Here is a 13,077-nt window from a genome sequence, read left to right as displayed (position 1 = left end):
CAAAGAAAGGATTGTATCCGCAAGGTAAAAATAATCTGGGAAGAGAAACAAAACAAAACAAAACAAAACAAAAAAACAATGCTCACAATTTACACTCATTTCCCAGTGTTCCTTTTCTAGATATAGCTGATTCTGTCCATCACTGATCAATTGGAATTGGATTAGCTCTTCTCTATGTTGAAGATATCCACTTCCATCAGAATGCATCCTCATACAGTATCATTGTTGAAGTGTATAATGATCCCCTAGTTCTGCTCATTTCACTCAGCATCAGTTGATGTAAGTTTCTCCAAACCTCTCTGTATTCCTCCTGTTGGTCATTTCTTACAGAACAATAATATTCCATAACATTCATATACCATAATTTACCCAACCATTCTCCAATTGATGGACATCCATTCATTTTCCAGTTTCTAGCCACTACAAAAAGGGCTGCCACAAACATTTTGGCAAATACAGGTCCCTTTCCCTTCTTTAGTATTTCCTTGGGATATAAGCCCAGTAGTAGCACTGCTGGGTCAAAGAGTATGCACATTTTGATAACATTTTGGGCATAATTCCAGATTGCTCTCTGTTGGGATTGCTGGGTGAGGACTGGGGTTGTCTGGATGGTGACAAGGTGAGAATTCAGGTTTTCTGGACAATTACAAGGTGAGAACTCAGGTTGACTTGATAGAGGGGGCAAGCTCATTGGCTGGGGTGGTTCTTCCCAGAAGCCCTTGCATTATCCCACGCCCATTCTCTGGGAGGATAAAAAGAGACAGAACTGGGCGCAGAGAGCAGATCGGCCTGGAGAAGGATAAGAGCTGGAGGAGATTCAGAGCCAGGATTCAAGAAGGAAGACTCTGAATTGCATCAGGCTTGACGGGGCTCTCTGCAGGAAGGGAAGTCACTTCTAAGGACAAGAGTTAACAGCAACTGCCTGGAGACAACAGTTCACTACAGGAAGAAGAATCTGTCTGAGAGATTTGAGTAGAAGACACAGCAGATCTCTTCCCAGAGAGTGATCCGGCAGCGTCTGGAGACGACAGCTCGCTACATTTGGCGCCCAACGTGGGGCAAGGACTTTTGCTTATCCTGACAAGAGGAGCTAGACCAGACCTTTGCAAATTGGCGCCCGAACAGGGACAGACACAGTCTTGATTCCAGTGGAAAAGCTTCTGATCTAGATCTCAGACTCTCTGACCCAGAACCGTGAGTAATAAGGAAACTTCGTTAAAGATTAAGTGAGTGTGCTAATAGATAAATAAGGAACTTAACTTGTTAAGGGCTAAACCAGGAATCTCTTATAGTGAAATGGGGCAAACACCTTCTGTTCAAGGAAAATGTTTGGAGAGCATCATCAAGGTTATGAAAAGCCAAGGCTTGATTATAATTTTAGAGGAGATTACTGAACTTTTAAGAACTGTGAAGGTTATATGTCCTTCTTTTTCTCTGGAAAAAGAATTGGATCCAGATGAGTGGAAATTAGTAGGAGAGCAATTAGGTGAACACTACAATTGCCTTTGTGACATTTTGCCCTTTGGTTCCAGACCAAACTCAGTTTCCAAAGATACAATTCATACCTACAATTTAATCCAAATGGCTTTAAAAAATGTTATTCTAAAGGAAGAGATGAAGGAGCAAAATGGGGAGGTGTCAACTAAACTAGGTGAAAAGGATGAATCAGATAACAATGAAGTTAAGTACAATTCTGAGCAACAGCAACAGGAACACCTCCCATCTCCTCCCTCAATTAACCCTTCAAGGGTGGAGCAAGAAGGAGGAGAGGAAGAGGCAGAAACACAAACAGAATTGCCTGTGAAGAAGCCTAAGCCTATGACAAGATTAGAAAAAGCATTGGTTAAAGCTAAGAGAGAAGGACAGGATATAAGTGATTTTATACATGCATATCCTGTGATTGAAAATACTGACTCTGTAGGTAAAAAAAGGAGAAGATATGCACCTTTAGATTTGAATAAAATTAAGGATTTGAAAAAAGGTTGTACCCTTTATGGGGCTACATCAGCTTATGTCAAAATGTTACTAGATGGTTTGTCTTATGAAGTCCTAACCCCGAATGATTGGAAATCCATAGCAAGGACATGTCTGGAACCTGGAGAAAATTTATTATGGCTTGCGGAATTTCATGAATTATGTAAAATTCAAGTCAGATGCAATTTGGAAATAGGAGTTAACACACAATTCACTTTTGAGCACTTAGCTGGTGAAGGTCAATATGGAGAGAATTCGGAACAGATTAATTATACCATGACAATATATGAACAAATTGCTAAGGCTGCAATAAAAGCTTGGGGTGTCCTTCCTGGACAGAAAGATCGTGGAGAGGCTTTCACTAAAATACAGCAAGGTCCCAATGAACCTTTTGCAGATTTTGTGGGACGTTTGCAAACTGCTGTCAAAATAACTATTGGAGAAAATGCAGCTACAGAAATAATGACCAGACATCTGGCTAAGGAAAATGCCAATGAGATTTGCAAAAGAATTATATGGGGATTAGACAAAGATGCTCCTTTAGAGGAGATCATAAGACGCTGTGCTACAGTGGGAACAAATGCTTTTTACACCCAGACAATGATGAACGTGCAAAAACAGGGTCCCTCCTGGCAAAGGCCTTCTAGAGAAACTTGGCGATGTTTTCAATGTGGAAAAATTGGACATCTAAGAGCTCAGTGTAGGTATGGAGATACAGTGAGAAGACAGGGTGAAAGAAGACCTAAAACCCCATGTCCAAAATGCAACAGAGGATTCCATTGGGCATCAGAGTGTAAAATAATTCAGGGAAATGGGATGAGGGGCCCAGGTCCAGGACCCCAGGCAAAAAAGACTTGGGGCATGATGGCAGCTGATGTTACACCCAAAGAACCTTTAGAAGGCCAGGACTCTGATTTAATCAATCAGCAGAGAAGCAATCATATGGCAGAAAGGGATTACCTGATAAGTCAGTCAAAAGGCAATCAGATTGCAAAAATGGATTACACTTGGGGAGAATACAGGCCTTTTAAACCAACAGGGCTGTGCCCAGTGCAAACAATTCCAATGTAATTGCCAGATGATGAGAAGATATTTAGAAAGTGGTAAATAGAAGGTAATTAGATAGGTTAAATGCCTGGGAGAGAGGGTTTGCTTGTATTTCTTCAGCAGGAGAAGGAATCAGATGGGTGCCAACGAGTCATATTCGCCTTGTCCACCAGAGAGAGACAGAAAAAGAGAAAGACCTCAAAATAAAGGAGAAGATCTAAGAAACATCTGACACTGAAAGAGCATGGATAATAAGAAGACTGTTAAAGAACTTTAAAAACCAGCAGGAATCATTGGACTTCCTCACACAAGATGAGAATAATGGACAATGGACTTATGGACATTTATAAATTTTCAATTTATGATTATTTGATTATGTTATATACTTCTAGCATGCGTTATGTTACTATGCTACTATGTGCTTATGTAATTTATGTAATTATCTGTAATACTTCCCATATTGATGGATTTATGTTTCAAGGTCATGACTGTCCTATGTTCTAAATCAAAAGAAAGGGGGAGATGTTGGGATTGCTGGGTGAGGACTGGGGTTGTCTGGATGGTGACAAGGTGAGAATTCAGGTTTTCTGGACAATTACAAGGTGAGAACTCAGGTTGACTTGATAGAGGGGGCAAGCTCATTGGCTGGGGTGGTTCTTCCCAGAAGCCCTTGCATTATCCCACACCCATTCTCTGGGAGGATAAAAAGAGACAGCACTGGGCGCAGAGAGCAGATCGGCCTGGAGAAGGATAAGAGCTGGAGGAGATTCAGAGCCAGGATTCAAGAAGGAAGACTCTGAATTGCATCAGGCTTGACGGGGCTCTCTGCAGGAAGGGAAGTCACTTCTAAGGACAAGAGTTAACAGCAACTGCCTGGAGACAACAGTTCACTACAGGAAGAAGAATCTGTCTGAGAGATTTGAGTAGAAGACACAGCAGATCTCTTCCCAGAGAGTGATCCGGCAGCGTCTGGAGACGACAGCTCACTACAGCTCTCCAGAATGGTTGGATTCTTTCACAACTCCACCAACAATGCATCAGTGTCCCAGTTTTCCCACAGCCTCTCCAACATTCATCATTATTTGTTCCTGTCATCTTAGCCAATCTGACAGGTGTTGTCTTAATTTGCATTTCTCTGATCAATAGTGATTTGGAACACTATTTCATATGAGTAGAAATAGTTTTAATTTCATCGTCTGAAAATTGTCTGTTCATATCCTTTGACCATTTATCAATTGGAGAATGGCTTGATTTCTTATAAATTAGAATCAATTCTCTGTATACTTTGGAGAAGAGGCCTTCATCAGTAGCTTTAACAGTGAAAATGTTTTCCCATTTTGTTACTTCCCTTCTAATCTTGTGTGTATTAGTTTTATTTGTACAAAAGCTTTTTAATTTGATGCAATCAAAATTTTCTATTTTGTGATCAATAATGATCTCTAATTCTCCTTTGGTCACAAATTACTTCCTCCTCCACAACTCTGAGAGGAAAGCTATCCTATGTTCCTCTAATTTATTTATGATCTTGTTCTTTATGCCTAAATCATTTTGATCTTATCTTAGTATGTGGTGTTAAGTGTGGGTCTGTGGCTAATTAGTCCATACTAATTTCCAGTTTTCCCAGCAGTTTTTGTTAAATAATGAATTCTTATCCTAAAAGTTGGGATCTTGGGTTTGTCAAACATTGGATTGCTACAGTTGTTCACTATTTTGCCCTGTGAACCTAACCTATTCCACTGATCAACTAGTCTATTTCTTAGCCAATACCAAATGGTTTTGGTGACTGCTGCTTTATAACATAGTTTTAGATCAGGTACAGCTAGACCACCTTCATTTAATTTTTTTTTCATTACTTCCCTTGAAATTCTCGACCTTTTGTTGTTCCCTATGAATTCTATTGTTATTTTTTCTAGGTCATTAAAATAGTTTCTTGGAAGTCTGATTGGTATAGCACTAAATAAATAGATTAGTTTAGGGAGTATGGTCATCTTAATTATATTTGCTCGGCCTATCTAAGAGCACTAAATGTCTTTCCAATTATTTAAATCTGACTTTATTTTTCTGGCAAGTGTTTCATAATTTTGCTCATATAATTCCTGACTCTCCTTTGGTAGATATATTCCCAAATATTTTATACAATTGACCGTTATTTTGAATGGAATTTCTCTTTCTATCTCTTGCTGTTGGATTGTGTTGGTAATATATAAAAATACTGAGGGTTTATGTGGATTTATTTTGTATCCTGCAACTATGCTAAAATACTGAATTATTTCTAATAGTTTTTTAGCAGAGTCTTTGGGGTTCTCTAAGTATGCCATCATGTCATCTGCAAAGAGTGATAGTTTGATTTCCTCATTTCCTACTCTAATTCCTTGAATCTCTTTCTTGGCTCTTATTGCCGAGACTAGAGTTTCTAGTAATTTATTGAATAGTACTGGTGATAGTGGGCAACCTCGTTTCACTCCTGATCTTACAGGGAAAGGTTCTAGTTTATCACCATTACATATGATGTTTACTGAAGGTTTTAAATATATGCTCGTTATTATTTTAAGGAATAATTTATTCCTATACTCTCAAGTGTTTTTAGTAGGAATGGATGTTGGATTTTATCAAATGCTTTTTCTGCATCTATTGAGATGATCATATGGTTTTTATTAATTTGATTATTAATATGGTCAATTATACTAATAATTTTCCTAATATTAAACCAGCCTTGCATTCCTGGTATAAATCCCATTTGGTCATAGTGTATTATCCTGGGGATGATTTTCTGAAGTCTTTTTGCTAATATCTTATTTAAGATTTTAGCATCGATATTCATTAAGGAAATTGGTCTATAGTTTTCTTTCTCAGTTTTCGATCTACCTGGTTTAGGTATCAATACCATGTCTGTGTCATAAAAGGAATTTGGTAGGACTCCTTCAATCCCTATTTTTCAAATAGTTTATATAGCATTGGAGTTAGTTGTTCTTTAAATTTTTGGTAGAATTCACATGTAAATCCATCTGGTCCTGGGGATTTTTTCTTAGGGAGTTGGTTAATAGCTTGTTCTATTTCTTTTTCTGAGATGGGACTATTTAGACTACTTACTTCTTCCTCTGTAAATCTGGGCAAGCTATATTATTGAAGGTATTCTTCCATTTCATTTAAGTTATCGAATTTATCGGCATAAAGTTGAGCAAAGTAGCTCCTAACTATTGTTCTAATTTCCTCTTCATTAGTGGTGAGTTCACCCTTTTCATTTTCAAAACTAACAATTTGCTTTTTCTCTTTCCTTTTTTTAATCAGGTTTACTAAGGGTTTGTTTATTTTGTTGGTTTTTCATAGAACCAACTCTTAGTTTTATTAATTAATTCAACAGTTTTTTTACTTTCAATTTTATTAATCTCACGTTTTATTTTTTGAATTTCAAGTTTTGTGTTTGTCTGGGGGTTTTTAATTTGTTCCTTTTCTAGCAATTTTAGTTGTAAGCCCAATTTGTTGGCCCTCTCTTTCTCTATTTTATGCAAGTAGGCTTGTAGAGATATAAAACTTCCCCTTATTACTGCTTTGGCTGTATCCCACACATTTTGGTATAATGTCTCATTATTGTCATTTTCTTGCGTGAAGTTATTAATTATATCTATGATTTGCTGTTTTACCCAATCATTCTTTAGTATAAGATTATTTAGTTTCCAATTATTTTTTGGTCGTTTTTCCCCTGGCTTTTTATTAAATGTAATTTACATTGCACTGTGATCTAAAAAGGATGCATTTACTATTTCTGCCTTACTGCATTTGATTGGGAGGTTTTTATGTCCTAGTATATGATCAATTTTTGTATAGGTTCCATAAACTGCTGAGAAGAAAGTATACTCCTTTCTGTCTCCATTTAGCTTTCGCCAAAGATCTATTATATCAAACTTTTCTAGTATTCTATTTACCTCTTTGTTTTCTTTCTTATTTATTTTGTGGTTTTATTTATCTAGTTCTGAGAGGGCAAGGTTGAGATCTCCCACTATTATAGTTTTGCTGTCTATTTCTTCTTGCAGGTCTCTTAATTTTTCTTTTAAGAATTTAGATGCTGCACCACTTGGTGCATATATGTTTAATATTTATATTGCTTCATTATTGATGCTATTCTTTAGCAGGATATAATGTCCTTCCTTATCTCTTTTAATTAGATCAATTTTTGTTTTTGCTTGATCTGAGATGAGGATGGCTACCCCTGTTGTTTTGGCTTTGCCTGAAACATAGTAGATTCTGCTCCAACCTTCTACTTTTAGTGTGAATGTATCACACTGTTTCAGGTATGTTTCCTGTAAACAACATATAGTAGGATTCTGACTTTTAATCCAGTCTTCTAACTCCTTCTTCTTTATGAGGCAGTTTGCCCCATTCACATTTATGGTTAGAATGACTAATTCTATATTGCTTGCCATCCTATTAACCCCTGCTTATGCTTTTCCCCTTTCCTTCCCTCTTATCCCCCTACCCAGTATTAAACTTGTGAATACCATTTGCTTTCCCCAGCCCTCCCTTTTTAGTATCCCTCCCCCACCTTAAACTTCCTCCCCTTATTTTACCACTTTTCCTCACAATTTCTGTATTGCCTTCCCCTTAGCTTACTCCTTCCCTCCCACTTTTCAATGAAGTGGAAGAAGTTTCACCATAAATCGAATATGTCTATTGATACACACTATGTTCATCTCCCTCCTTTCTTTCTCTCAGATATAATAGGTTACCTTTGCCTCTTCCTGAAATGTAGTACCACCACTTTACACTTTTTTATCATATAACTTCCTTTCGACCTCTAGTTTCTAGGACAAACTATACATATGTTCTTTACATATTTTTATGGCAGAAGTATAGTTCTCAAGATTTCTTTTTACCTTTTTAGAAATCTCTTGAGTTCTGTATTTGAAGATCAAACATTTTATGTAGGTCTGTTTTTTTTTTCATCAAGAATAGATGGAATTCATTTATTTCCTTAAATGTCCATCTTTTTCCCTGGAAAACGATGCTTATTTTTGCTGGGTAAGTTATTCTTGGCTGCATACCAAGTTCCTTAGCCTTTCGGAATATCATATTCCAGACCCTTCGTTCTTTTAATGTAGACGCTGCTAGATTCTGGGCTACCCTTATTGTGGCTCCTCCATATCTGAATTGATTTTTTCTAGCAGCTTCCAATATTTTTTCCTTTGTCTGATGGTCCTTGAACTTGGCCACTATATTTCCTGACGTTTTCATTTTAGCGTCCTTTTCAGTAGGTGATTGATGAATTTTTTTAATGTCTATTTTACCCTCTGTTTCCAAAATGTCTGGGCAGTTCTCTTTGATAATTTCCTCGAAAATAGTGTCCAAGCTCTTTTTTTCCTCACATTTTTTAGGAAGTCCGATTATTCTCAAATTGTCTCTCCTGGATCTGTTTTCCAGGTCTGTTGTCTTTCTAATAAGGTACTTAACATTCTTTTCAATTGTTTCATTTCTCTGGTTTTGCTTGACTACCTCTTGGTTTTTCCTTGAGTCATTCATTTCTACTTGTTCGAGTCTAATTTTCAATGATGTATTTTCTTCACTCACTTTTTTTATATCTTTTTGTAATTGTCCAATTGTGTTTTTAAGTGAGTTTTTTTCTTCTATGGAATTTTTTTCCATTTTATTTTTTAGAGAGCTGATTTCTCTACCCAGCTCATTAATCCTGTTTTCCTTGGAGTTGTTTACCTTTTCCAGCTCACTAATCCTGTTTTCCTTGGAGTTGTTTATCTTTTCCAATTCACTAATCCTGTTTTCCTTGGAGTTGTTTGCCTTTTCTAATTCACTAATTTTATTTCTCAATGATTTGATCTCTTTATCCACTCTGGATAACTTCTCCAGGCTCTCTTTCCAAGCTTCCCTTTCCTTTTCCAATTTCTCTTCTAGCTTTCTTGTGAGAGCCTTTTTGATTGCCTCTATGAGATTCTTTTGTATTGAGGAGCAGCTCATATCCCCCTTAGGGGATTCCTCTGGGGACAGTCTGTTTTTAGTCTCCTCAGTATTTGAAGTTTGCTCTGTCTCCATACAGAAGCTGTCAATGGTTAGAGCCCTTTTGAATTTTTTGTTCATTTTGTCAAGAGAGGAATGGAAGAAAACAAATTGACAAGAGAAACAATTGTTCTGTTTTGGGGGGGATGGGGCTGGATGGTGTTAATGGGCTTCCTCTACAGACTGGGAGTAGGGCAGCAGAGAGCCACTAACAGGACAGCGATGGCTGCACTGTGTCTGCCCTCTGAGGCTCTGAGAATGTGCTGAGTCAGTCCAGGTGGGGGTTGGGGGTGGCCGGTTCTGAGAGATGCTAGCTTTCTGGGGTTTTACTCTTCACCTCCAGTGTTTACACCTTCTCAGCTCCTCCTGGCTGGCTGCCAAGACGGAATATCCACACTGGGGTAAAAGTCTTTTTGCAGAAAAGGCAGAGATCGTACCCCTCCCCCCTCTGGTCTGAAATGTGTGAGCTGTCTGTCTAGCTCTGGCTTGCCTTCCCTCAGTCTGTGTCCAGTCTGTTTGACCCTCCTCTGATCAAACACAGACCTTCTTTGGTGAATTTCAAAGATGTCGTCTCTTGGTGATTATTTTTTCTGGTCAAATATTAACTCTGAGGCTTGTCATGAAGTAAGTCCTGAGAGAAACCATGGAGCTCAAGCAGCTGTCTGCCTCCACGTCGCCATCTTGGCTGGAAGTCCGACTATGTACATTTTTATAAGGGTAGGGAAATTATTTTAAAATAGATTTATGTTTATCAGAAAAAATAGAATTAAATTTTAAAATAGAATGAGATTAGATCAGAGAAGTTTTTATTTTACAATCTTGATGGTGGCCAGACTAAGCCTCAGTCCCTACCTAGATACACTCTCCCAGGAGCCCCTCAAGGCAATGTGAGAAATGGGCCCAGAAGAAAAGGAAGAAGCACTGCTTTAGGGTAAAGCAAACAGAAGAGCAGCCCTCTGACAGGCAGGGAGTAATGCAGTAGTAGTAACTCCCTTTTCCTCATGGTCCCACGTGGCAGGGGCTGTGAATCAAGGAGGACAGAAAGGGACTACAGGAGGACAGATAGCAAGGTCAGGACACAATAGGGACAGATGGGGCATATGAGTTCCAGCAGAGATCATTAGACCCAGGGAATGCTACAGTACCCCAGTACGGAAGACTTACATCTGAGTTGAGACAGCTGATGCAGGATCGAACACCATTGTGACCCCTTTCAAGACAAAACCCAGAAAAAACAAATGTCAAATTCACTAGCGAAACCCCAAAATGTCAGAAATGACAAAGGGGGGAAGATGAGGAGACTCATGACATCACAAGGACGTGTAAGACTCATACCACCTCTTTCCAATCCTGCCGTGGCCCCACAGTGAGAATCTTTTGGGGTGATAAGGGACCCGAGGACCCTAGTTTCCTTACCTCGCACTAACCCCCAGCTTCATGGCTAGTTTCCCCAGTGGCTTGTCCAGCTCGTCATGCACCAAGTAGATGTCTTTGGCTGCCAGCTGATACACCTTGGATTCCCACAGAAACAAGAGTAGGATGGATGAGGGTGGGCATAGAGAACCAGGATTGCTCCTTCTCCACCAAGTTAAAACAATCCAGCACCCTCAGGAATCTCTGCCATGAAGTTATCTCTAGGGGGCAATCCAGCATCTAATGAATGTCATGGGCCAGAAGCTAGACAACCAGAACCAAGGGGCAGCAATATATACAAATATATGGGAAGGGAAGTAAGAGAGAAGGATTTCTCCTCTTTCTGGAGTGCTGTCCTCTTTTATCCTCCCAGAGAATGGGCGTGGGATAATGCAAGGGCTTCTGGGAAGAAGTACTCCAACCCATGAGCTTACTCCTCTTTATCTAGTCAACCTGAGTTCTCACCTTGTAATTGTCCAGACAACCTGAATTCTCACCCTGTCATTGTCCAGACAACCTGAGTTCTCACCTAGTAATCCTAACACAATCTATCACCTTGTTCTTTATATATTTCAATAACTTCATTTCAATATAATAAATTCCTTTTATAATTTAACTTATTTTATTTTATGCATTTTAAAACTTTTTTTCTTAGGTTTAGAGGCCTGTGAAAGGGGTATATGACACAAAAATGTTAAATGTAATTTAAAAGAAACAAAGATAAGATGGATTAGGTGATGTCTAAAATTTCTTCTTTCAAGTACCCATGACCCTTTAAGGAAACTGACACTAATATCCTTCAACTGGGAAGTATACTGGTATGCCAGGAGCCCATTCCCTAAGGCCTGAGCTAATAAACTGCACCTGTGTCAACACCATTCTTCCTTATCTGTCTCCATTCCCTGGCTCAGGGGCTTCACGCATTACAAATTAACCATAGGACTTAATCCTGTGCTTAACCACAGGATGTGCTGACATCAATCACCATTACTGACACCTGAACTTAGGAACCTTGTAAAGACCCCAGCCCCCTCCCTTCCTCTATACATTGTGTATTGTGTAACTGCCTTGACATTCCTAAGCCTCTCTATAAAAACTAATTTTTCTTCCACAATAAACGAGAACTGCTTTATACCCCACTGAGTGGTCTCCCTCCTTTGTATCTTTCACCCATTCCCAGGTTGCAGCCTTACTAGCTTTTTGCTTACAGGTTGATGTCTGCCTCCAGGTGTCCCTAGTTCGAGACCCACGGGCCGGGTCAACTGGCGCCCGAACAGGAACCTGAAGGTCGGCGTCTACCCGACAGACTAGCGGTGGTGAGTGTTTCCGTCCGGCGGGACCCTGAAGAGATCCGAAGTCTCACCTGAAAACGGTGAGTAAGCTATCTGTTGCATTCATGGGTTCCCATTTGTCACAGGAGCAAGTTTTCATAAAAGATCTTAAAGAAAGTTTTAGAAAGCGAGGGGTAATAGTTAAGAAAAAAGACCTTATAAAATTTTTCATTTATATTGATAAAGTTTGTCCCTGGTTTGTAGTAAATGGCCCTGAAATCCACCCTGCTAAATGGCAAAAAGTGGGTCATGATTTGAATGAAGTCCTCAGAAGAGAAGGACCTGATTCTGTCCCCATAAATATTTTCCCCTATTGGACCTTAATAAATGAGGTTGTGGAAAGTGCTGCTTCTGATGGCGGGATAAGGCAATTGATCATAAGCGCAGAATCATGCTTGCGGCCATTATCTCACGCCGCCTCTGAGCAGTCTATTGTTAAGAGTGCTGAACAGTCTATTGTTAAGGGTGCTATTCCAAAGGAAAAATCTGATACCCCCTCCCGTGCTCCTCCGGTAGTTACAGATACCCCTCCTCCCCAGACTAAATCTATTTATTCCCCTCTACCTACGTATCCGCCCCCCTCTGAGGAACAAGAAAATTTTTCTTTCCCTGTCCTTCCAACAACCAAAAAGAACTCTCTTAAAACCAAAACTCCAAATTGCACTCCCCTAGATAATGCTGACGCAGCTGACTTAGAAGCCGAAGCCGCTGCTTATAATTCTCAAGACATATTTCTTGCTAATAAAGACCCCGCCATAACTTTCACCGCCAGCCCTCTAAATTCGTCAGATTTAGACCTAACTAATGCAAGAGAGGATCTAATTAGAAGAATGCACAAATTAAAAGAGGTCATGACTATGCAGAACCAATTTGCTTGAATGACAAAAGAATTTAAAGAAATACAGGAATCTTTAAAAGACTCCTTGTCTATTACCTCCCCTCCCACCCTCTCTATAACTCCCGATAGGCAAAATTCGAAAAGAAAGATCCCACATGAAACGCCCCTAACTTTTCCTATACTGAGAAGCCAAACTAAACCTAGACCCCACGCCTCTCCCCAGAGGGTGAATAGCACAGACCCCGACACACAGGAAGATCATGACTCTGATGCAGGAGATTCAGAAAATGAGGAAGCAGAAAATGAGGAAGCAGATCAGGATTCAGATAGCAGCGATGTCTCGCCCAAAACCATTTACAAAACAGCTAAATTTAAAAACATCAAGGACCTCCACTCTGCTGTTAAAAGCTATGGTCCTAATGCCCCATTCACCATTTCGGCTCTTGAAGCCATCGGCCAAGGAGGGTATTT

Source organism: Sminthopsis crassicaudata, chromosome 4 (assembly GCF_048593235.1).
Source record: "Sminthopsis crassicaudata isolate SCR6 chromosome 4, ASM4859323v1, whole genome shotgun sequence".
NCBI classification, from domain to species: domain Eukaryota; kingdom Metazoa; phylum Chordata; class Mammalia; order Dasyuromorphia; family Dasyuridae; genus Sminthopsis; species Sminthopsis crassicaudata.
The sequence above is the reverse complement of the archived record's forward strand: the minus strand, read 5'-3'. Positions refer to the sequence as shown.